The sequence below is a fragment of the Leucopleurus acutus genome, assembly GCF_964270905.1.
Source record: "Leucopleurus acutus genome assembly, chromosome: X".
NCBI lineage: Eukaryota > Metazoa > Chordata > Mammalia > Artiodactyla > Delphinidae > Leucopleurus > Leucopleurus acutus.
In genome coordinates this window covers 79,610,250-79,634,408 of record NC_139148.1, presented here as the reverse complement: position 1 = coordinate 79,634,408, position 24,159 = coordinate 79,610,250, and the positions used below count along the sequence as shown (strand labels likewise).

Sequence of the window (24,159 nt, the reverse complement as noted above, 5' to 3'; positions counted from 1 at the left end):
AATTTGGGGAGACTTAAGCATTCAGTCTATAACACCATCTATATGTTGTCTACAAGAAACCCCCTTTAAATATAAAGACATATATAAATTTAAGGTAAATGGATTGAAAAAGCTATACCATGCTAACAACAATTCAAGCAGGAGTATCTATATTATATATATTTTAACATTTGGAAATAAATTAATGTAATCCATCACATCAAGAAGCTAGAAAAGAAAAATTACATGATCATATCAATATATGCAGAAAAAGCATTTGACACAATCCAATACCCATTCATGATAAAAACTGTCAGTTCACTAGGAATAGAGGGGAATTCCTCAACTTGATATAGAATATTTACAAAAACCTACAGATAACATCACACTTAATGGTGAGAAAATTGACAATTATCTGCTAAGAATAGAAATAAGGCAAGGATATCCCCTCTTACCACTGCTTTTCAATATCATACTGGGAGTTCTAGCTAATGTAATAAGTCAAGAAAATGAAATAAAAGATATACTGATAAGGAAGGAAGAAAAATTGTATTTATTTGCAGATGACATGATTGTCTATGCAGAAAATCTAAGAGAATTGACAAAAGAACTCCTAGAACTAATAGTATTTAATTATAGCAGGTTTTCAAGAAATAAGGTTAATACACAAAAGTCAATTGCTTTCCTATAAACAAGCAATGAATTATTGGAATTTAAAATAAAAAACACATTCCCATTTACATTAGCATCCAAAAAGAGAGGAACACTTAATGTTATGAACTGAATTTATGTCTCTCCAAAATTCATATCTTGAAGTCTTTAACCCCCAATGGTATCTGGAGGTAATTAAGGTTAGATGAGGTCACGAGAGTGTTGTCCTCATGATGGGATTAGTACTCTTAAGAAGACACCATAGAACTTTCTCTCTCTCTCAATGATGTGATGGACACAGAAAGAAGACAGCTATCTGCAAGCTAGGAAGAAGATCCTAGCCATACACCAAATCTGTGAGGACTGATATTGCTGTGAAAGAATTGTTAAAGGTGATTATGATGAGGACTCAGAAAGAAAAGGGAAAAGCTGTCAATAAAACATCCATCTTTTTAGAAAATACATAAATAATTATGCAGACAATGCTAGTAGAAATATGGACAATTAAGGTCATTCTAATGAGGTCCCAGATAGAAATTAGAAATGTGATTGAACAATGGAGAAAAAGCAATTCTTGTTATAAACTAGCAAATAATCTGGCTGAATTGTTTGTTCTTGTGTTTTGTGGAAAGTAGAACTTGAGAGTGATTAAAATTGGATATTTAGCTGACAAGATTTCTAAGCAATGTGCTGTGTTCTAAGCATCTTGGTTCCTCCTGACTGCTTATAGTAAACTATGAGAAGAGAGAAATGAATTGAAGAAATAATTGTTAAACAAAAATGAGCTGAACTTAAAGATTTGGAAAATTGTTATCCTATTTATATTGAAAATAATTAGACAGTGTGTTTGTTCAGAAGGGAATAGCAAGGGTGGTGCTGAACCTTTGATAAGGAGATTAATATGGGTGTGAATCATGGAGCTAAACAGTCACTCAAGCAGGAACACTGTCCAGTTTAAACTAAAGGGGGTGTAAATGGGACCGAATGAAGGAAGGCTGTTGAACTTCTTAGATCCCACAGGACAGGATGATAAAGCTATTTGGCTGTGAACTTGTGCTATTCTCCAAAAAAAGGCAAGGGTGGCCCCAAAGGCAAATCAGAGATCACCAGGACCTTTGCCACAATTTCAAAAGGCAATACAGCATCCATCTGAATCCATGGGGTCTGGGCCACTCAGAACCCTGGGAGTGAGACTTCCACCCAGCAGAGCCCTGTAGGTGGAAACCCCACTCTGCAGAGTCTGCCTTGGCTCTCTTTGGGAGCCCTTCCCGTGCCACAGATCTGCCATACAGTGGAGAGGGTGCACCCCACACAAGTGGGAGTGGCATTGACACCCCAGTGGAACTGGAAGGTAGAACATAAAACCAAAGATCTAATGGGATTTGTCCTGCTGGGTTTTGACTTGTAAATCTTATGCCTGTTCCACCATTGTATTCAAGAAGCATATAACTTGTTTTCTTTCAGGGGTTCACTGCTGGGGAGGAATTTGCCTGAGGATGAATCTCATCTCGAGTCTCACCCATATCTTATTTACATGTCATTTAGATGAGACTTTGAACTTTAGAGTTGATGCTGGAATGAATTTAGGCTTTTGAGACTATTAAGATGGAATGTATGCATTTTGTATATGAGAAGGAAATAAATTTTGAGGGACCAACAGAAGAATGCTATAGACTAAATATGTCCTGCTGAGATTCATATATTGAGGCTCCAAGCACCAATGTGATGGCTTTAAGAGGTAGAGCTTTGAGAGGTAATTAGGTTTTGATGAGGTCATGAGGGTGGAGTCCTCATGATGGAAATATAGTGCCCTTATAAGAATAGACCAGAGAGTTTGATCTCTGTCTATTCACAATCCAAGGGCACAGAAAAGAAGACTGCCATTTGCAAGCATGGAAGAGCACTCTCACCAGACACTGAATCTGCCAGTACCTTTGTCTTGGACCTCCCTGTTTTCAGAACTTTGAGAAATGACATTTGTTCTTTAGGCCACTCAGTATAGGGTATTTTGTTTTAGCAGCCCCAACTAAGACACTTAAGTGTAAATCTAACAAAATATGTGCAAGATTTATATGAGGAGAACTACAAAACTCTGAAGAAAGAAATCAAAGAACAGTAAATATTGAGATATTCCATATTCATGAATAGGAAGACCCAATATAGTCAAGAAGTCATTTATTCAAAACTTTATCTGTAGATTCCATAAAACCCCACTCAAAAATGCACCAAGCTATTTTGTGGATATCAACAAACTGATACTAAAATTTTTAGTTAGAAACAAAACACACAGAATAGCCAACACAAAAAGGAGAAGAATGAAATTGGAGGACTGACACTACTCGACTTCAAGACTTACTTTAAAGGCATAACAATTAAGAGTGTGTAATATTAGCCTAAGAACAGACAAACAGATCAATGGAAGAGAATAGAAAGCCAAGAAATGGACCCAAATAAATATAGTTAACTGATCTTCAACAAAAGAGTAAAAGTATTACAAGGGAGAAAAGATAAATTTTTCAACAAATCATGCTGGAACAATTGGACATCCTCATGCAAAGAAATGAATCTAGACACAGACTTCACAATTTTCACAAAAATTAACTAAAGATGTATCACAGATATAAATGTAAAACTCAAAACTGTAACTAGAAAATAAATCCTAGAAAATAACATAGGAGAAAATCTACATGACCTTGGGTTTAGTGATGACTTTTTAGATATAACATCAAAGGTACAATCTATGAAAGAAAGCAATGGTAAGCTGGACTTCTTTAAAAATAAAAATTTGTTCTCTGCAAAAGGCACTGTCAACAGAATGAAAAGACAAGCCACATACTGGGAGAAAATATTTGGAAAAGATATATCACATAAATTATTGTTATCCAAACTATTCAAAGAACTGTTAAAATGATTTAACAAAATGAACAACTGGATTAACCAATGACCCAAGACCTTAACAGACACCTCACCAAAGAAGATATATAGATGATAAATAAACATATTAAACAGCACTTCACATCATTTGTCTTCAGGGAAATGCAAATTAAAATTGCTACACAACTATTAGTAGGCCGAAATCTGCAACACTGATAAATTCAAATACTGGAGAGAATGTGAAGCAACAGGTACTCTCATTCATTGCTGATGGGAATTCAAAATGCTACAGCCACACTGGAAAACAGTTTGACTGCTTCTTACAAAACTAAACATACTCTTACCATATGATCCAATGATCATGCTCCTTGATATTTACCCAAAGGGGTTGAAAAATCATGTCCACGGGGAAGTTTGCACAGATGTTTATAGTCGCTTTATTCATGATTGTCAAAACTTGGAAGCAACCAAGATGTCCTTCAGTAGGTGAATAGATAAACACACTGTGGTAACTGTGTGCTTTTAATCCACACTGTGGATTATTCAGCTCTAAAAAGAAATGAGCTATCAACCCAAAAAGACACGGAGGACACTTAAATGAATAAGGAAGAAGCCATTCTTAAAAGGCCATATATTCTGTGATTCCAGTTATATGACATTCTGGCAAAGAAAAGCTATGGAGATAGTAAAAACATCAGTGGTTGCCAGGAATTAGTGGGGAGGCAGGAATGAAGAGGCAGAGCACAGATGATTTTTAGAGCAGTGAATTTATTCTGTATTATACTATAATGGGGGATACATGTCATTATGAATTTGTCCTAACCCATAGAATGTACAGCAAGGGTGAACCTTAATGTAAACAATGGACCTTGTTTGATAATGATGTGTTACTTGTTCATCGATTGTAACAAGTGTACCACTCTAATTGGGGATGTTGATAATGGAGGAAGGTATACCTGTGTGGGGGTAGAGGTATATGGGAAATTTCAGTACCTTCCTGTCAATCTTGCTGTGAACCTAAAACTGCTCTAAAAAATATATTCTTTAAAAAAATGGAGGGTGACCACCAAACATATCAAAGAGCAAATCAGTAGAACTTGCTAAACTAGAGACAAAACAGGATTTCTGCCTTAGACCATTTATAGTTTTCAGTGCGGTTTAAACTTAGCCCTTCCAACTACATTGAGTAATGCCATATCTTTTAATAAACTTGGCACCTCTAAAATTTACTTTTCAAATAATGCAGAGAAAAGACATAAACAAATCAAATGTATTTCTTCTACAGAAGTCACAAATACAGTGTATCTAAATTTAAACATGGCAAAACCAGGAAAGATTACTTTTTTCTTCAATGATGTTTCTATTTAGGCAGCATTTCTTTCAGGAAAACAATAAGTAAGTATATTTAATACATTTTATTCTGAGTTGCAAATTATAATTTTGATTTATGTAGAATTACTCAAGAGGCAATTTGTATGCAAGATCAAATATGAAGAATCAGAATATTTTCCTCTTGGGACTTTCTGTGATATATCAAAATTGTATCACAATGGTCTTTAGATAAATGAAAGAAATATAAAACAGCAGGTTTAAAAAAATTATTTTGGTTTTGTTTTAAATAATGATTGTATCAGTTACAGGTCAATGGAGAAAGAAAAAGTAAGGTGTATATAAAAAATTGACTTCTTTTTAAATTTTCCTTTGTCATTAATCTTTCTAATGTTATTATGTAAATACCAATCAGCACTATAAAGTGACCTTTGATTTCCTTGTATCTAGGAATACAATAGCCACTGCCTTTCCTTTTTGCAAAGAGTAAAATAAGCTACAAAAGGCAGCATTTTGTGGTTTATCACAGGCTAAGAGATTATCGGAATTTAAAAAACAAAAATCCTGTAGGAAAAATTTTTTCTATAAGATGTGCCTGTGCAACAATGAAATTGCCAGGATCATCTTTGTCATTACACATGAAAATAAACATCTATGAATACATATACCCAATAAGATTTTGACCAAAAGAAAGATGAAAATGGCTCAGCTATAGATATCCATTACAACTGAGATGAGGAAAACATAGGAATGAAAATCACATTTAGATTGTATCAGAGTCTGAATTTCTTTACAGCTTGCTACAATAAAATTCTGATGTACTTTAAGAACATTTCCTTTCTTTTCTTTTCTTTGTTTAAATTATTTCCCTTTCATTTGGTAAAGGCACCTTGCCTTTCTTTTGGAAGATAACGCTTTCCTCAATCTTCTTTTTTTTTTTAACTGAAGTATAGTTGAATTACCATGTTGTGTTAATTTCTGCTGTACAGTAAAGTGATTCATTTATACATATATATACATATTATTTTTCATAATATTTTCCATTATGGCTTATCATAGGATATTGAATATAGTTCCTTGTGCTATACAGTAGGACCTTAACTTATCTATATACAATCATTTGCATCTGCTAACCCCAAACTCCCACTCCATATCTCCCCTACCCCCTCCCCCTTAGCCACCACAAGTCTGTTTTCTAAGGAACATTTCTTTTCTTATCCCAGGTTTTGTTGTTAATACACGATTCAGAATGGTGAACATATATTTTTGGGTGTGGGTATTTTTTGTTTTTTTTTTTTGAGAGAGAGTTGTTGAGTTAGAGTGAACTATGTTTAAATCCCTGCTTCACCACTTTCTAAGTCATTGGGAATGTTATTTAAAAATTCCCAAACAATTTTGGGAATGTTATTTAAGCTTTTTGAGCTTTAGTTCCTTCACTGTGAATAACAGAATCTACTTTGAAGAGTTGTTGCGACAATGAAATGTGGTAAATAAATTTTATTCACACACTTAGATGTTACACAGTCATAAAGAGGTACCATCAGTTGCCTTAAATTCTTTTTGACTGAAACTCATAGAAAAGATATTGAAGGAAATAACTTCATTTAGAGGTGTTTTTTTTCTCTTTCAAGGAAATCTACATTTCCTAGATTATAATACTTGATCCTTTCTCAATGATTTTTTTCACAGAATGTATAACTTTTGACAGGAAATTAGTTTTAAAGCCTATAGTCTCCAACACACCTAGAAACCTATAATTTCCACATTTACCTTCATGAAGTATATGTTATTCATAGCACTTTCCTTTGGAATCTAGAGCAATAGTTATATGCCTCCCAATAACGTCAAATTTACTCCATTGTCTCAGCAGATTTCAGCTATATCTCAAACAGTATACAGTTCATAATTTAAACAGGCATAATAGAAATAATAATAATAATAAATAAGAGAATGGAAAATAGTCCAAATATAACAATAATGACATTCAGAATATTCACTTCCTGTATCAAAAGAAGATTGGGATAAATCACAAATCTAGCAATATAGTGACACCTGGAAGAGCCACTTTTAGAAAAATATCGAGTAGAATAAAATATGGGTTTGTGATATATTTTTAAATAGCAAGAAAAACATAAGTAAAAATTATAATGCCTAAAGGGGGGTGTAAATAAAGAAACCCCATTCAAGAGGACTAATTTAGTGGCACAAAGGTAAAAGCTATAGTAAATTTTTTTTTTTTTTAAAAATGAGTATATATTTCTGAAATAAAACAGCAAGAACATATATACACGGAAAAATGGATAAAAATGCATGGAAAAAACAATGGAAGTGGGCTTCCCTGGTGGCACAGTGGTTGAGAGTCCGCCTGCCGATGCAGGGGACATGGGTTCATGCCCCAGTCTGGGAAGATCCCACATGCCATGGAGCGGCTGGGCCCATGAGCCATGGCCGCTGAGCCTGCACATCTGGAGCCTGTGCTCTGCAAGGGGAGAGGCCACAACGAGAGGCCCGCATACCGCAAAAAAAAAAAAAAGGAAGCAAAATTTCAATGAGATATATTTATATAGAACTAATGAGCTAAAAAATATACTAAGATAAAGAGGACAATTAATAAATAGGTAACACAGATTTGTGTTGTTTACTAAACAGAAAAATAACTTATATTTCCTGTAAAATATACCTATATATTTTATTGAAATGATGCAATAAGCTGTCATTAGAGGCTGTCATTAGATTTTTTAAATAAGAACTTTACACATAACCTTTTTAGATTGAAAACTATAAACAAATAAAATGTAATCAAATTATTTAAATATTTAGGCTTTTCAACGTACCCTTTTAATTATAATAACCTCAGGAAAGAAATCATAATATATCAACAAAACATATGTGTAAATAAGAAAATTAAAAACAGAGGTTGGTTGGTTAATCCAATACACATTCATTCACCATTCTTTCGATATACTGCCACTGGTTATTTTATTGTTATAATTTTAAGTATGGAGAAGTAATTGAGGTCCCCCTCACATCACCTCTCTTATCTAAATCTTATCCATGGTACAACTTCTACAACTTCCTGTCTCATTTTTTTAAAACTGGAGCAATAATTTATATATCCTTGTGAATTAGTCTGAATATGAAAACTCTTTAAATTGTTATGATTTATTCTCCAGTCTTTAAAGGTTGTCTTAAGTGCACTTAATTATATAGCAGTTATTTTTAGTATTTCTCTGGCATTAAGTCTTACCAAAACATTCAATTTAGTTTCTATAGAAACACTTCTTTTTTTTTTGCACTCATATTTCCCAACTTTGCATGATATTATTTATGTATATAACTTCAGTAACAAATATGGGTAGTATAAATAAGTTTGGCAATAAACTCAACACACTCTGTATAAACATAATTTAACTGCCAATCTGCTCTCAACTGCTTCTATAGTACTTTTAGAGGGACCCAGAAAATCTTGATTATTTATCCCGTATTACAGGAAGAGTGTTTAGGATTCCATTAGGTTGCTGTTCGCTCCATCCACTTAGACTGTCTCCTCACTCATATCAGTGACCTACCTTTACCAGTTAAGAATTCATTTAACTACAAACAACAGATAGCTACACTAATTGTGATTCAAGCAAGAAGAGGCTTTCTTATATAACAAGAAGTCTGTAGTTAGGCAGTCCAGGACCTTTGCAATTCAGAAAGAATGTCATCAAGGGCCCAGTCTCTCTATTTCATGTTTTACCATCCTCAACATGTGTCTTTTGTCCTTGTGTTTTCAATGTAATTAATGCACCTACAAAGAGGAAGAAAGGTGAAGGGCAAAAGGCAAAATGTCAATGAAACAGCTGAGAGACTGAATACACAAGTGGAGAATGGCAGACCATATATAAAAATAGGACTCTGACCCCAAATCTTCAGCAACCAGCCTGGAAAGCCAACTCATTATCTACAGTAACCATTCTAGGAAGTCAGTCTACTGACTCTAGCAACCAATTTAGGAAGCCAAACAATGAGCCCTGAAACAATCCAACCCAAGTGGTCAGGACTTGGTTAATGGCTGACAACTACTCTAATTTTTGTTCTCTTTTCTAACTGGAGGAAGTTAACTATGTACCCTTAACCAATCACATAGGATGCCCCACTTCTAGTTAGCCTGCCTACTGCTTCCCCCATGCCAACAGCCTCCTATCAGAGCATACCTGAAGTCTTCCCTTTTTACCACTATAAAGCTTTCCCACTCCTGTGCTTATCTTTGAGTCTCTGTTAAATACAAGTGATGTTGCCAGACTTGCTATAGCAAGCTCTGAGTAAATAGCCTTTGCTTGTTCTCATTTGGGTGGTCTTTGTTTATTTCCGCATAGCCATTGATCTTGTCCCTTTCAAAAGAATTCCAAAAGACATTCCTAAACTTCTTACTCTTACATTTTATTATCTGCAAAAGAAGGAATCTGAAAAGGTGAATATTTTAGGTTTCTAGGTGTCATTAAAGTAAGGTAAAAGTGAGTTTTAAATGACTTTGAGTAGACATTCTGCAGTATCTGCCACACTACTTAACATTTAGTATCTATGTGGAACAAAGGACAATTTTACAAAGTTTCCATTCTCCTGGATTACAACCTAAAATATATATTTTTCTTGGGAAAATTCTTAATTAATTAATTAATCTAAGGTTTCTGACCAGGTTATTTTTAAATGTATAAAGATAAGAACTTTTAAATTATAATCATAATAACAGTATCACATATAAAAACAAATAATAAAAATTACTATCCTGTCAGTTCAAATTCCCCCACCAATTCATATTCTATAGATTATTCATATAAGAATCGAAATAATAGTTATACTTTTAAATTTTATTTTATCTCTCTTATGTTTTTCTCCTTTAATTTATACTTTCCTCTTTTTTTTCCCCCAGGATTAATCATATTAAATAACCTTAAGGCACATTAACGATCCTGGAAAGGGCTGGCGGCACAGTGATCTGTTGATTCTCAGGGAGCAGGTAACCATCAGTTAATATGTGTTTCCATAGTCAATAAGGCCACCAAATGGCAAAAATCATTGAATATATTGTGTTGAAATAAATTTCTAGACCCAAGATGGAGCCACTCCTGCCTGGAATGCAATGTCAGCCAACCAAACTTTTGTACTCCTATAAACACTACACTTGACCGGAAAAGCAGTTGATCAGAAATGTGGTGCAGTTGACCCTTGAACAATGTGGTTTTAAACTGTGTGGGTCCACTTATATGTGGATTGTTTTTCAATAAACATGTACTACAGTACTACATGATCCCAGGTTGGTTGAATTTTCCGATGTGAAACTGTGGATATGGACAGTAAAGTTATATTTGGATTGCGCCCCTAACCCCTCCTCTGTTCAAGGGTCAACTGTATGTCCAATCAGCCAATCACAAAATGCCAAGCCAGCTCTGGGCTCATACATATTTTCTTGTTCCTTCATCTTTCTAAATAAGTCAAATACAAAACCCCAGCCAATCATGCCCTTTTTTCATGTTGCCACTTCTAACGCTGTTAGAAAACTCTTGCCCAAAATCCCTCAGGAAGAGTGCACCACTGCTTGTGAGGCACCACACTCCCCCAGTCTATGAAATTTTTCCCTAGAATAAAGGACATCAAGCTTGTTACTAACTTGTTTTAGCTTTGTCATCTGATATTTTGTTGAGTCTTCATTGTTCTTAATGCTGTAAGAATATGTGGAAATCAAAGGGGCTGCAGCAGAGGACTAGCAGCCTGCCTGCTTCTAAACAGCCAACCCAAGGGGATACATTTAAAGTGCTTCTTCCTTCCCCCTTTGTACAAAAAACTGGTTAGAATACTCCAACAACCATACCTAAACTACAATGAGCTAACGAGTTAAATAATTCATTTAAAGCACCCAAACTGCCAGAAATAGAGACATCAGTGAGAATATATAATACATTCATAAGAAAGAAAACTTGCTGACAGAGATAGATGAAGACTGAAATAGAAAAATAATAAAGGACTCTTGAGGAGCTACAATCATAATTTCCCAAGTAAAGAATTCAGTAAACAAATAGAAGATGATGGCCAGTGCTGAGACCCCATAATTGGCATTATTATTTTAAAGTTTAAATCAACATTAATGAGGTATAATTTACTTTACAAGAAAAAACACAGATATCAAGAGTTCAATTCATTTTGTCAATTGTGTATAAACCTGTGTACTCACTACCTGAAACAGGCTACAGACTATTTCTATCTAACTTAAAACATTCAGCAGTGCTCTTTTGCAGTCAATCCTCTCAACTCTTGGTCCTAGCAACAACTGATCTATTTTCTTTCAATATAGATTAAGTTTTGCCCATTTTAAAATTTCATATAAATGGAATCATACATACAGCTTGCACTGTTTTTTGTCTGGTTCCTGTTTTTGTCTGTGTACAGTTTTTGAGATTCATCCATGTTATTGAATGTATGAGTGTTCCTTTTAATTTTCAAGTGCATTCAATTGAACGGATATATGGCAATTTGTTGATTTATTCTCCTGTTGATTGATTTTTTTGTTGTTGGCTACTATAAATACAGCTGCTACGAACATTTTTCTACAACTCTTTTGGTGGATGTGTTTCCCCATTTCTCTTGTGTAAATACCTAGGAGTGGAAATGCTGGATGGTACAGCTAGTATAGTCTTAGCTTTATAAGAAACTGTCAAACTATTTTCCAAGATGACTGTACAATTTTTATTACTACAACATATGAGAATTCCAGTAACTCCACAATCTAACAAACACTTGATAAAATTAGTGTTACTATTTTAATCAGTCTAGTGAGTATGTAATTGATATTTTAATTTGAATTTTTCTGATGTTTAATGATTTGATTACATTTTCATGTGTTTATTGGCCATTTGTACATCTTCTTCTATGATGCATTTAAATACTTCACCAGTTTTTTATTGGGTGGTATGTCTTTCATTGTAAGAGTTCTTCATATAGTCTAATTTATTTGACAGATATACATATTGTGAGTATTTTCTTCCAATCTATTGCTTTTGATTTCATTTTAACAGGGTCTAATGAAGAACAAAACTTGTTATTTTATACGAAGTACAGTTTATAAATTTTTACTTTTAATTAATTTTTTACTTTTTGTGTCCCATCTAGGAAATCATTGCCTATGCCAAGATCATGAAAGTTTCTTTTATTTTCATATTGGTTCTGGGAGACCTATGGGGAGACGCAGATCTCAGCAGCATCTTCAGCTACTCAGACATCTGTTGTTCATTGCTTTTGTATGTTAATGGTTTATCCTCCTATCTCATTCAAATTCTTTATATTTTGAGGGAGTTTTGAAAAAAAACATTGATTCTCTTGTGTTTTCCATACATAATATAAAATCACTACATATAGAGATAGTTTAAATTATTCCTTTCTAATTCTTAAGCTTCCGGTTGTTTCCTGTTATTGAATTGCATTTCCTTATGCCTCAAACACAATGATAAATAGTATTGGAAATAATGAGATTTTTTACCTTGTTTATATCCAACAGTGGAAATGACTCTGTTGTTTTCCATTAACTAAGACACTTGTTTGAGAAAGAAAATATATATTTATATTACCACATTAAAAAAAAAGTGTGCACTGATTTTTTTATTAAAGGTTTTCATCAGTAATCAGTGTTAGAACTTAGGAGTTCTGTTTCCAGGGACAATTGAGAAAAAAAAGCATTTATCTTTCCAATTTATGCAATAAAAATATGCAGTAAATAAATTAAACAATGCTGTACAGACATTGGGCAATAAGCAGTGCAGGACAGTGATCACTGGGAGAAGACAAACAAATGAGATTAGCCTTATCATTGACCCAGTTTCCAGGCTGAAGCACATTGAGAGCAGTCCCATAGACAGCACACTGGTCTCCCTGAGTTGAATAGACATAGTTGAGCAATCAAGGACAGCACACCAGGTAGAAATGACAATGAAGATTACCAAGGGAACTGCACAGAAAAGAGTTGCAGAAGATTCCCTTGAGTGTGCAGTTTATCACTTATTAGTGCAAAACAGGTTTCTAAATTACTAGAGAACAGAGAGAGAACTACAATAAATTAGCAGGGAAAACAACTCCTAAAGCACACACAGGTTTGGGAATAGTTCCTGCTCCTCAAAGAAAGGAGAAACCTCTTAATACACACATCAGATAGAGATATCTGTAGAATATTGCATCAGCAATGATGTCAAACTAGTACTAAAGACTGTTCTGGCTTTGCATAACAATGCTTACAAGAGAGTCCCAAAATGATTAAACTATTTTCAAGTAACTTAACTTCATATCAGAACAAATCCCAAAATTATTGAAATGAATTTTAAAAAAGAGCATAAGCACTCAGCAATGAAAAATTCACAATGTTTGGCATCAGAAAACAAAATTCTCAGGCATGGAAAAAGCAGGAAAATTTGACTAGTAACTTTGAGAAACATCAATAATAGAAATAGACTTAAAAACAGATGATAAAATTAATACTGGAGAACATGTAATAAGTATTATTGACATATTTTATATGCTTAGGAAGTTCAAGGAAAGAATAAGCACATAAAAGACACATGGAAGATGTAGAAAAACACAGAATGAACTTCTGGAAATAAAAAAAAAATTAAACTGTTGGAGATGAAAAATACACTGGTTGAAATGAAAGGCAGATTACAAATAATAAATTCTGGAGAGGGTTTGGAGAAAAGGGAACCTTTCTACACTGTTGGTGGGAAAGTAAATTGGTACAGCCACTATGGAGAACAACTGCCATATGACCCAGCAATCCCATTCCTGGGCATACACTTGAAGAAAACCATAATTCAAAAAGATATATGCACCCCAATGTTCATTGCAGCACTATTTACAATAGCCAAGGCATGGAATAATCTAAAAATGTCCATCAACAGAGGAATGGATAAAGAAGATGTGGTACATATGTACAATGGAATATTACTCAGCCATAAAAAAGAACAAAACAATGCCATTTGCAGCAACATGGGTGGACCTAGAGATAGTCATACTGAATGAAGTAGGTCAGACACAGAAAGACAAATATATGATACCGCTTATATGTGGAATCTAAAAAAAAAAGGGTACAAATGAACTTATTTACAAAACAGAAGTAGAGTCATGGATGTAGAAAACAAACTTATGGTTACCAGGGGATAAGGGGGAGAGGGATAAATTGGGAGATTGGAATTGACATATACACACTACTATTTATAAAATAGATAACAAATAAGAACCTACTGTATAGCATGAGAAACTCTACTCAATCTCTGTAATGGCCTATATGGAAAAGAATCTTAAAAAAAAAAAAAGAGTAGCTATATGTATATGCATAACTGATTCACTTTGCTGTACACCTGAAATTAACACAACATTGTAAATCAACTATACTCCAATAAAAATTTTTAAAAAGGAAAGCAATCATAATAAGAAAGCATAAGAAAATAATGTAAATTACTATTTACAGTAAAAAATAAAATGTGGAGCAGAAAAATAATAAAATTTGGCAATGTGAGCTCTTCACAGATATAATGTTAAGAAATTTGTTATGATTTTTTTGTAGAAAAAAAACACATATAAACTATGTTTACTATTCTTGAAAGAAATGTCTCTTCTAGGGGACTTATTTTCCTATGAAAATTGAATTGAAGATAACTAATGAATAATTGTTAACTAAATCAATTTTAGGACTTTACATTTCACTAATAAATTAGGTCATTATTAGGTTTTTATGAGGATTTTACTATTCTTATTTCTCTGTGCTATAATTTTTGACAATTATAAATAGCATAGAATATAGAATGTAAACTTTAGGAAGTATCCTAGATAATTTAATCCAATAAAAATTTGGAAAAAGCCAAAAAAAAAGAAAAAAAAGGAGAATAGACAATGCAAAAGAAGAGATTAGTGAATTTGAAAGTGTTACAGCAGGCAGGTTGCTAGATATGAGCAGAGAAATTGGGACAGGGACCAGGTGGCAGGAAATCATGCATCTTGTAAACACTGGGGGGTCCATGGGCAGACAAAGAAAATCAGGAACCTTCAGACTGACAGGGAATGACACATTTTGGGTGATGTGTCCTGGAGGCAGACAAAAGAAGGTGGGAATCTCCTTCATCCAAATGTGACCTGTTGCTCATTATGCTCTCATTACAACAAAATGATCCTTGAAGCTAAGAAGTACCCATCATCCACCGACACCATGACACTTCTGATCTAAGGTAAATAAGGACAAAAGTCCTTCCCTCGGGAAGATGGAGCTGGGATGAAAATCAGGGAATATGACCCCCAAACTCCTCCTTCCCTAGTGAATATTCCACACCATGTGGTTGGAACTCATGGTGGTAGGACAAAGTCTGGGCTGCCATTGTTCAATGCCCATCTCCTGGTGTTTGGCTGACCCCCTCCAGGGTCCACCCTGACCCCATCCCCACCCCACCCTGTTGGGGTGGGACAGGCCACTCATGCTGGGTGGGTTGTGCACACGGCTGTGCACTGGGGATACATGCCTAGGCAATGACTTGCATTTGCTGTGCTTGCTTCCTCCAGGGTCATGGGATTGGGAGTGTCCTTCCAGAGTCACAGGGCCCTCTGTCTCCCAAATGCAGATGTGGTGCCTCCGCCTCAGGCTCCATATCTGCCCCTGCACCCATCCCCACTTCCCACTGCCTAGAGCACATGTAGGAAGGGGTGACGGGGAGGATGGCACCAAGGACCTGGGGGGTGCCACCCACAAAAAGGAAAGGAAGAAAGAGGGTTTTTTCACAAACCATCTCCCTTAATGGCCATGCCTATGTTCCAAAACTTACCACCTTTTTAGAGAAAAAAAAAGGCTGGGACCTAAATAGGTCCTGGATCCATGAGGATGTCCATTGCAGGGGAACATATCCCAGAACACAGGGATTAATCTATAGAATCTATAGAGAAGCCTACAGGAAGGTCACTCATCCTGGGTACTGCAGATGCCAGGATAGGACACAGGTCCCAGGATGCTAGAGCCATCAGGACTGCCACATGGGGGAGTAGCTAACTCCTATTATGGATAAGGTCAGCAGGACTAGGTGGACGGGGACACCTAGAACCAGCTCTGTCTTAGAGAGCCGCCAAGGGACCTCCTAATGCTAATGATCCTCTCTGTTACAGGAGCATCCTCTCCCTGAAGGAACGATGGGGAATACCTCCTCCATCTCCAAGGACTCACACCTCAGGTGTATTTTGATTCACTGGGACAAGTTTTCTCTAGATTCTTTAAAATGAAAAAAACCTCATTTGTTTTGTAATGAAGTCTGGCCCCAATATAAACTTGAGGACAATGAGGCCTGGTCAGAAAATGGGAACCTCAACTATAATACCATCCTACAGTTAGACATCTTTTGCAAAAGGCAAGGGAAATGGACAGAAGTTCCTTATGTTCAGGCTTCTATGGCCTTAAGAGAGAACCTAAGAGCTATGGAAGTCCTATGTTAGGAAACCTTGCCGGCTGGGACCCATTAAGGCTACACAGAAGCCCTCTCTAGTGGCACCCCTGGAGCAACAGGAGCCCCAGACAGAAGACTCAAGTCCTAACACTCTTTCACCATCTTCAGCTTCTCCCCCACCCTATAAGGCTCTTTACCCTTCAGTACCAGAAATGCAGCCAGAACCTCTTTGCCCCCTTCAGAGAGTAGTAAGTAGGCCTCAAAGAATTACCTGAGTCCACATCCCTTTTTCTTTGTCTGACCTTAACCAGTGCTGCACCCTCTTAGGCAGATTCTTGGAGGACCTAGCCAGTTCATCGAAGAATTCGAGGCACTGACCCCCTCTTTTGACCTTACCTGGAAGGACGTAAATATTATCCTTTCCCACTGCTGCACCGAGGAAAAGGCCCATATTTGGGCACAAGCTTAAACATATGCTGATGGATTACACATTGTCCAACCACATCGATACCCTGTGAGCCTAATGGCAGTGTCTCTAATGGATCCCAATTGAGACTATCAACCAGGCCAACCTGGAATCACTAGAAGTGATCACATGGTCTTTTGCCTCATTGATGGGATGAAATAATGTATAATTAAACCTGTTAACTATGATAAGGTTAAAGAGATCACCCAAGGCCAAGATGAAAATCCAGCCCTATTTCAGACCTGATTGGAAAATGCCCTCAGAAAGTATACAAATGTAGACCCAACTACTTTTGTATTTGCAACCCAATTCATTAGTCATTCAGCCCCTGATATCCTTCAAAAGCTCCAAAGGCTTGCCATGGGACCCCAAACCCCTCTCAACCTTCTATTGACACAGCCTTCCATGTCTTTAACAATAGAGACTAGATTGAGAAGGAAAGGAAAGAACAGCGTGACTTAAGGAAGGAATGATGGCAAGCCAGGCTTTTGGCAGCTGTCATGACAAGACCTAATCCACCTCCTGGTCACGCCAAAATTATTCCCAGAAGACCTCCACCAGGGAAGGGAGCCTGTTTTAGCTGTGGGGGTCCCGAACATGAGCAAGGAATGCCAGGAAACAGGTGCCAGCCTACACCCAAAACGCCATGCCCACTCTGCAAGAAGATGGGTTACTGGAAGAGAGAATGCCCCCAGCTTCAAAGGGAGCAAGGAAATTCCCCCACACCTGTCACGGCAGTGTTTGATTGACTGGACCCATGATCTCCCAAGGTTCCCAAGACAGTCATCATCACACGGGAGGAACTGTGGGTGACCACTGACATGGCAGGTAAGCTTGTCCAGTTTCTAGTGGACATGGGAGCTACTTACTCTGTCCTGACTTCTCATGCTGGGCCACTTGCCACTGAAACCTGCTCTGTTGTTGGGGTCAAAGGAAAACCAAAACTAAAACATTTCACCACCCCTCTAGCTTACACCTGGGGAAAGACTCATAACTCACAAGTTTCTTGTCATGTCTGAATGCCCCAGCCCGTTATTGGGAAGAGATTTTCTCTCAGCCTTGGGAGCAACTCTTACTCTTCCTGAAAACCAAAGCCAAGGAATGTTTTTGGCTGGGCTATGTGTTATACAAGACACAGACAATCCAACCCAAAATATCCCCCCAGAAATTGAAAAACTTTTACATCCACAGGTCTGGGACCAGGGAATCTCAGGGAAGGCAAAGTTTGTCACTCCTGTAAAAATAACCTTAAAGGAAACTAATAACTTCCCTTTCAGGAGCCAATACCCCATAAAACCAGAGGCTCGATGAGGCCTCCAACCCCTAAACTCAAAATTAATTAAATATGGGCTTTTGGTGCCATGCCAATCTTCCTGTAATACTCTAATCCTACCTGTCCTCAAACCAAATGGGGAAATGTAGAATGGTCCAAGAGCTCCTGGCTGGCTCGCCAAGATGTTCCAGGTGAATTTAAGGTTCTTGCCTCAACGCGGAAAGAACTTGGAGACGAGACAAGGAGGTTAAGAAAGTAAAGTGAGAATTCATTTAAGCAAGAATACGCTCTCAGAGGCAGAGCAGGGGGACAGGTGAGTAGCTGCCGCCTTGGGTTTCTTTGGCAAGCCAGTTATGGGGAGCATACAAATGAAGGGGTGGAATATTCACTGGGGAAGGAGGAGTTTGTTTGTTGTATTCCCTGATTTTCATCATAGCTCCATCTTCCCAAGGGGAGGAGGGATTTTTGCCTTTATTTAGCTTAGATCAGAAGTGTCATGGTGTCGGTGAACAATGGGTACTTCTTAGCTGCAAGGCTCATTTTATTGTAATGAGAGCATAATGAGCAACAGGTTACATTTGGACGTAGGAGATTCCCGCCTTTCCCCCACCTTCTTTTGTCTGCCTCCAGGACGCTTATCACCCAAAATGTGTCATTTCCTGTCAGTCTGGAGGTTCCTGATTTTCTTTGTCTGCCCATGGACCTCCATTGTTTACAAGATGCATGAATTTCTTCTACCTGCTCCCTGCCCCCATTTCTTTGCTCATATCTAGCTACCTGCCTGCTGTAGCAAAGGCACATCAATAGAGCTATCTAAAATGAACACAGAGAGAAAAAAAAATGTGTAATTTGAATTTCAGCAGGGAAGAAGAGAAAACATCTTTGGAGAAATAATCATGAAAATTTTCCCAAATTTGATAAAAATTTTGAAGCAGGGTTTCTCAACAGCAGTGCTGTTGAAGTTTTGTGTAAGATAATCCTTTAGTATGGGAGACTATTCATTTCATTTTAGGGTGTTTGGCATCATCCTAGTAGATATCAGTAGCACCCCCACTTATTTAACAATGAAAAATGTCTGCAGACACTGCCAAATTAACCCTGTGGGGTAAAGTTTTCCCTGGCTCAGATATCCAGAATATATAAAGAACTCCTGCAACTCAATATCAAACACACACACACACACACACACACACACACACACACAATCTGATTAAAATATGGGAAAATGGCTTGAATAGATATTTATCCAAAGAAGATATGAAGATATGCAAAAGACTAATAAGCACATGAAAATATTCTCAACATCTTTAATCATTAGGAAAATGCAAATCAAAACTTCTAAGAGCTACCACTTCACACTCATGAGGAAGACTAGTATTTAAAAAATAGAAAATAACAAGTGCTGGAATGGATATGGAGAAATTGGAACACTTGTGATTACAGAACAATAAAATTCATCCAATCTACCCAACAGAGGAAAAAAATACATTGAAAAAATGGACAGATCCTCAGGAATCTGTGAGAAAAAAAAACAAAAGATAAAAACTTCTCAGTAGAATTCTAGGAAGGGAGAGACAGAGTGAAGGTGAACAAGTATTTGAAGGAATAATGGCTGAAAACTTCTGAAATTTGGCAAAAGATAAAAACCTACTACTCCCAAAAGTCAAATGCACCCCAAACAGGATGACCCCACAGAAATCCATGCCAGGACACATCACCATTGATTGTTTGAAAACAGAAGACAGGATAAATCCCTAATGTAGCCAGAGAATAACATATAGGGGAACAATAAATCAAATGAAAGCATATTATTTATCTTAAGCAATGGAGACCAGAAGGAAGTGGCAGAATATTTTTCAAGTGCTGTAAGGAAAGAACTGTCATTCATGAATTCTATAGCTGGTCAAATTTTCTGTTAGGAAAGAAGGGGGTATTAAAACATTTTTAGATAAAAGAGCACTAAAAGAATTTGTCATTAGCAGAACTACCATATGAAGGAAAAAACGGAGCTGGAGGAATCAGACTCCCTGACTTCAGACTATACTACAAAGCTACAGTAATCAAGGCAATATGGTACTGTCACAAAAACAGAAATATAGATCAATGGAACAGGATAGAAAGCCCAGAGATAAACCCATGCACCCATGGTCAACTAATCTATGACAAAGGAGGCAAGGATATACAATGGAGAAAAGACAGTCTCTTCAATAAGTGGTGCTGGGAAAACTTGACAGCTACATGTAAAAGAATGAAATTAGAATACTCCCTAACACCATACACAAAAATAAACTCAAAAAAAATTAACTACCATAATCCAGGGAAATAATGAATAAAATGAACTCAGAGCAAGAAGAATGCACAAAATTATATGCATAATATACATAATAAAATAGTACATAAAATAAATATGTGTGGATGTCCATGAAGTTGAAAACAGAAAAACAATTTAAAAAGATTGTAATGTATAATTTGAAAAGATCAATAAAATTAGCAAACTTCTAGTGAGGCTGACAAAGAAAAAAAGAGAGAAGATCAAAATTATTAATATCACAAATGAAACAAAGAGTATCACTACAGACTCTGCAAACTTCTTAAGACTAACAAAGAAATAGTATAAAGAATGATACACACAAAAGTTTGACAACTTAGATTAAATGTACCAATTCCTCAGAAGGCACAAACTACCACTACTCATCTAGTATGAAATAGATATCCTATAACTATTAAAGTAATTTAATTCATAATTAAACAGTCTCCCAAAAAGAAATCTGCAGGCCCAAATGACTTCTCTGGTGAATTCTACCAAACATTTAATGAAGAATTAATATAAACTCTACTGAGTATTTTCTACCTCTATCTCTCATGAATATAAAGCAAAAATTGTTAATAAAATAATAACAAATTGAATTCAACAATATATAAAATAATTATAAAATATGAACAAAAGGAATATTCCAGGGATAAAGGCTGGTTCAGTATTTGAAAATCAATCAATGTCATCTACCATGCTAATAACTTAGGAGAAAAGTACATAATCCTATCAATTGATGCAAAAGAAATAATTGACAAAAATCTAAATCCCACTCATGATAAAAAACTTTCAAGAGGTTGGAATAGCTGGAAAACTGCCTCTATATGATAAACAGCAGCTACAAAAATCCTACAACTAATATCATTAAAAAAATATAATTGAAAAATCCAGCACCTGTTCATGATAACGGCTTTCAGAAAAATAGTAATAGAGGGATCTTGATAAAGGACTCTTACAAAGAACATACAACTAACTTTATACTTCATGGTTAAATACTATATGCTTTCCCCTTAAAATCAGGAACAAGGAAAGGATGTCCACCCTCACCACTCTTACTCAACATAGTACTGAATGTTCCAGCAGGTGCAGTTGGCAAGGAAATGAAATAAAAATTGTACAGTTTGGAAGGAAAGAAACAAAACTGTCAGTATTTCCTGATGACATGATAGTATACACAGAAAATCCCAAGCAATCTACTAAAACCACCTAAAACTTATTCATCAGTTTAGCAAGGTTGCAAGATACGAAATTTAAAATAAATTGCATTTCTGTATGCTAACAATGAACATTTGGAAACTAACATTAAAGTCAAAATATTACCTTTAATCTTTCCAAAGAAAATTCGATGCTTAAGTATATACTGCAAAAAAAATACACAGGTTTTGAAATTAAGAGAAATCACTTTAATGAAATAAGTCAAAGAAGGATTAAATAAATGGAAAGACATACCATATCCATAAATTGGAAAACTCAACATGGTCACAAAGTCAATTGTCCCAAAATGGGTCTGCAGGTTTAATGCAATTCTTATCAAGATCAGAGCACAGATTTTTGAAGATGTAAACAAGCTTAATCTAAAATATATATAGAAAGGCACAGGACCTAGAAAAGCTAAAATAATTTTGAAAAGAAAAAAGAATGGGGAGGTATTATCCACTCTATATTAAGGCCTATTATGTAGTTACAGTGATCAAGTGTAAGATTGGTATGGAGGGATAGACAAAAGATTAATGGAACAGAAAAGTAACTCAGAAATAGACCCATTCAAATATGCCCAGGATGACAGGAATATGGCAGAAGAGGAAGACGCGGAGATCACCTTCCTCCCCACAGATACACCAGAAATACATCTACATGTGGAACAACTCCTACAGAACACCTACTGAACACTGGCAGAAGACCTCAGACCTCCCAAAAGGCAAGAAACTCCCCACGTACCTGGGTAGGGCAAAAGAAAAAAGAATAAACAGAGACAAAAGAATAGGGATGGGACCTGCACCAGTGGGAGGGAACTGTGAAGGAGGAAAGGTTTCCACACACTAGGAAGCCCCTTCATGGGCAGAGACTGCGGGTGGCGAAGGGGGAAAGCTTTGGAGCCGTGGATGAGAGCACAGCACAGGGGTGCAGAGGGAAAAGCGGAGAGATTCCTGCACAGAGGATCAGTGCTGACTGGCACTCACCAGCCCAAGTGGCTTTTCTGCTCACCCGCTGGGGTGGGTGGGGCTGGGAGCTGAGGCTCAGGCTTCAGTCGGAGCGCAGGGAGAAGACTGGATCTGGTGGCATGAACACAGCCTACAGGGGGTGAGTTCACCACGGTTAGCCAGGAGGGAGTCTGGGTAAAATTCTGGACCTGCTGAAGAGGTAAGAGACATTTTCTTCCCTCTTTGTTTCCTGGTGTGTGAGGAGAGGAGATTAAGAGTGCTGCTTAAAGGAGCTACAGAGAAGGATGCAAGCCGTGGCTAAAAGTGCGGACCCCAGAGACAGGCATGAAACGCTAAGGATGCTGCTGCCGCCACCAAGAAGCCTGTGTGCGAGCACAGGTCACTATCCATACCCCTGTTCTGTGGAGACTGTGCAGCCCTCCACTGCCAGGGTCCTGGGATCCAGGGACAACTTCCCTGGGAGAAAGCACAGCACGCCTCAGGCTGGTGTAATGTCACACCTGCCTCTGCTGTCGCAGGCTCACCCTGCACTACATGCCCCTCCTTCCCCCTGGCCTGAGTGATCCAGAGTCCCTCGAAGCAGCTGCTCCTTTAACCCCATCCTCTCTGAGCAAATAACAGATGCCCTCCTGTGACCTACACACAGAGGCAGGGCCAAATCTGAAGCTGAGACCCTGGGAGCTGTGAGAACAAAGAAGAGAAAGGGAAATCTCTCCCAGCAGCCTCAGAAACAGTGGATTAAAGCTCCACAATCAACATGATGTACCCTGCATCTGTGGAATACATGAATAGACAACAAATCATCCAAAATTCAGGAGGTGGACTTTGAGAGCAAGATTTATGATTTTCTCCCCTTTTCCTCTTTTTGTGAGTGTGTATGTTTCTGTGTGAGATTTTGTCTGTATAGCTTTGCTTCCACCATTTGTCCTAGGGTTGTGTCTATCGTTTTTTTTTTTTCCAATTTTTCTTTATTATTTTTTATTTTAACAACTTTATTATATTTTACCTTACTTTATTTTATTATACTTTACCTTCTTTCTTTCTTTTTTCCTTCCTTGCAGCCTTCCTTCCTTCCTTCCTCCCTCCCTCCTTCCCTCCTTTCTCTCTTTTGTTAATTTTCTTTCTTTCTTTGTTTCTTTCTTTTTTTCCTTCTACTTCTACTAATTCTTTGTTTCTACTTTTTCTCCCTTTTATTCTGAGCCATGTGGATGAAAGGCTCTTGGTGCTACAGCCAGGAGTCAGTGCTCTGTCTCTGAGGTGGGAGAGCCAACATCAGGACACTGGTCCACAAGAGACTTCCCAGCTCCAAGTAATATCAAATGGCGAAAAACTCCCAGAGACCTCCATCTTAACACCAGCACCCAGCTTCACTCAACGACCAGCAAGCCACAGTGCTGGACAACCTATGCCAAACAACTAGCAAAACAGGAACACAACACAACCCATTAGCAGAAAGCCTGCCGAAAATCATAATAAGTCCACAGACACCCCAAAACTCACCACCAGACGTGGACCTGCCCACCAGAAAGACAATTTCCAGCCTCATCCACCAGAATACAGACATGAGTCCCCTCCACCAGGAAGCCTACACAACCCACTGAAACAACCTTAGACACTGGGGACAGACAGCAAAAACAACGGGAACATCGAGCCTGCAGCCTACAAAAAGGAGA

General features: G+C 37.0%; 1 long non-coding RNA gene across 1 annotated transcript in view; it reads right to left on the bottom strand.

The window, feature by feature from the left end:
- The window catches only part of LOC309978760, a 95,186-nt gene extending 71,479 nt beyond the window's left edge, over positions 1–23,707 (bottom strand). Inside the window, exon 1 of the long non-coding RNA XR_014327141.1 lies at positions 23,642–23,707. This is a non-coding gene — a long non-coding RNA (uncharacterized lncRNA). The remainder of the gene's footprint in view (positions 1–23,641) is intronic.
- Between the last annotated feature and the right edge of the window lie 452 nt (positions 23,708–24,159).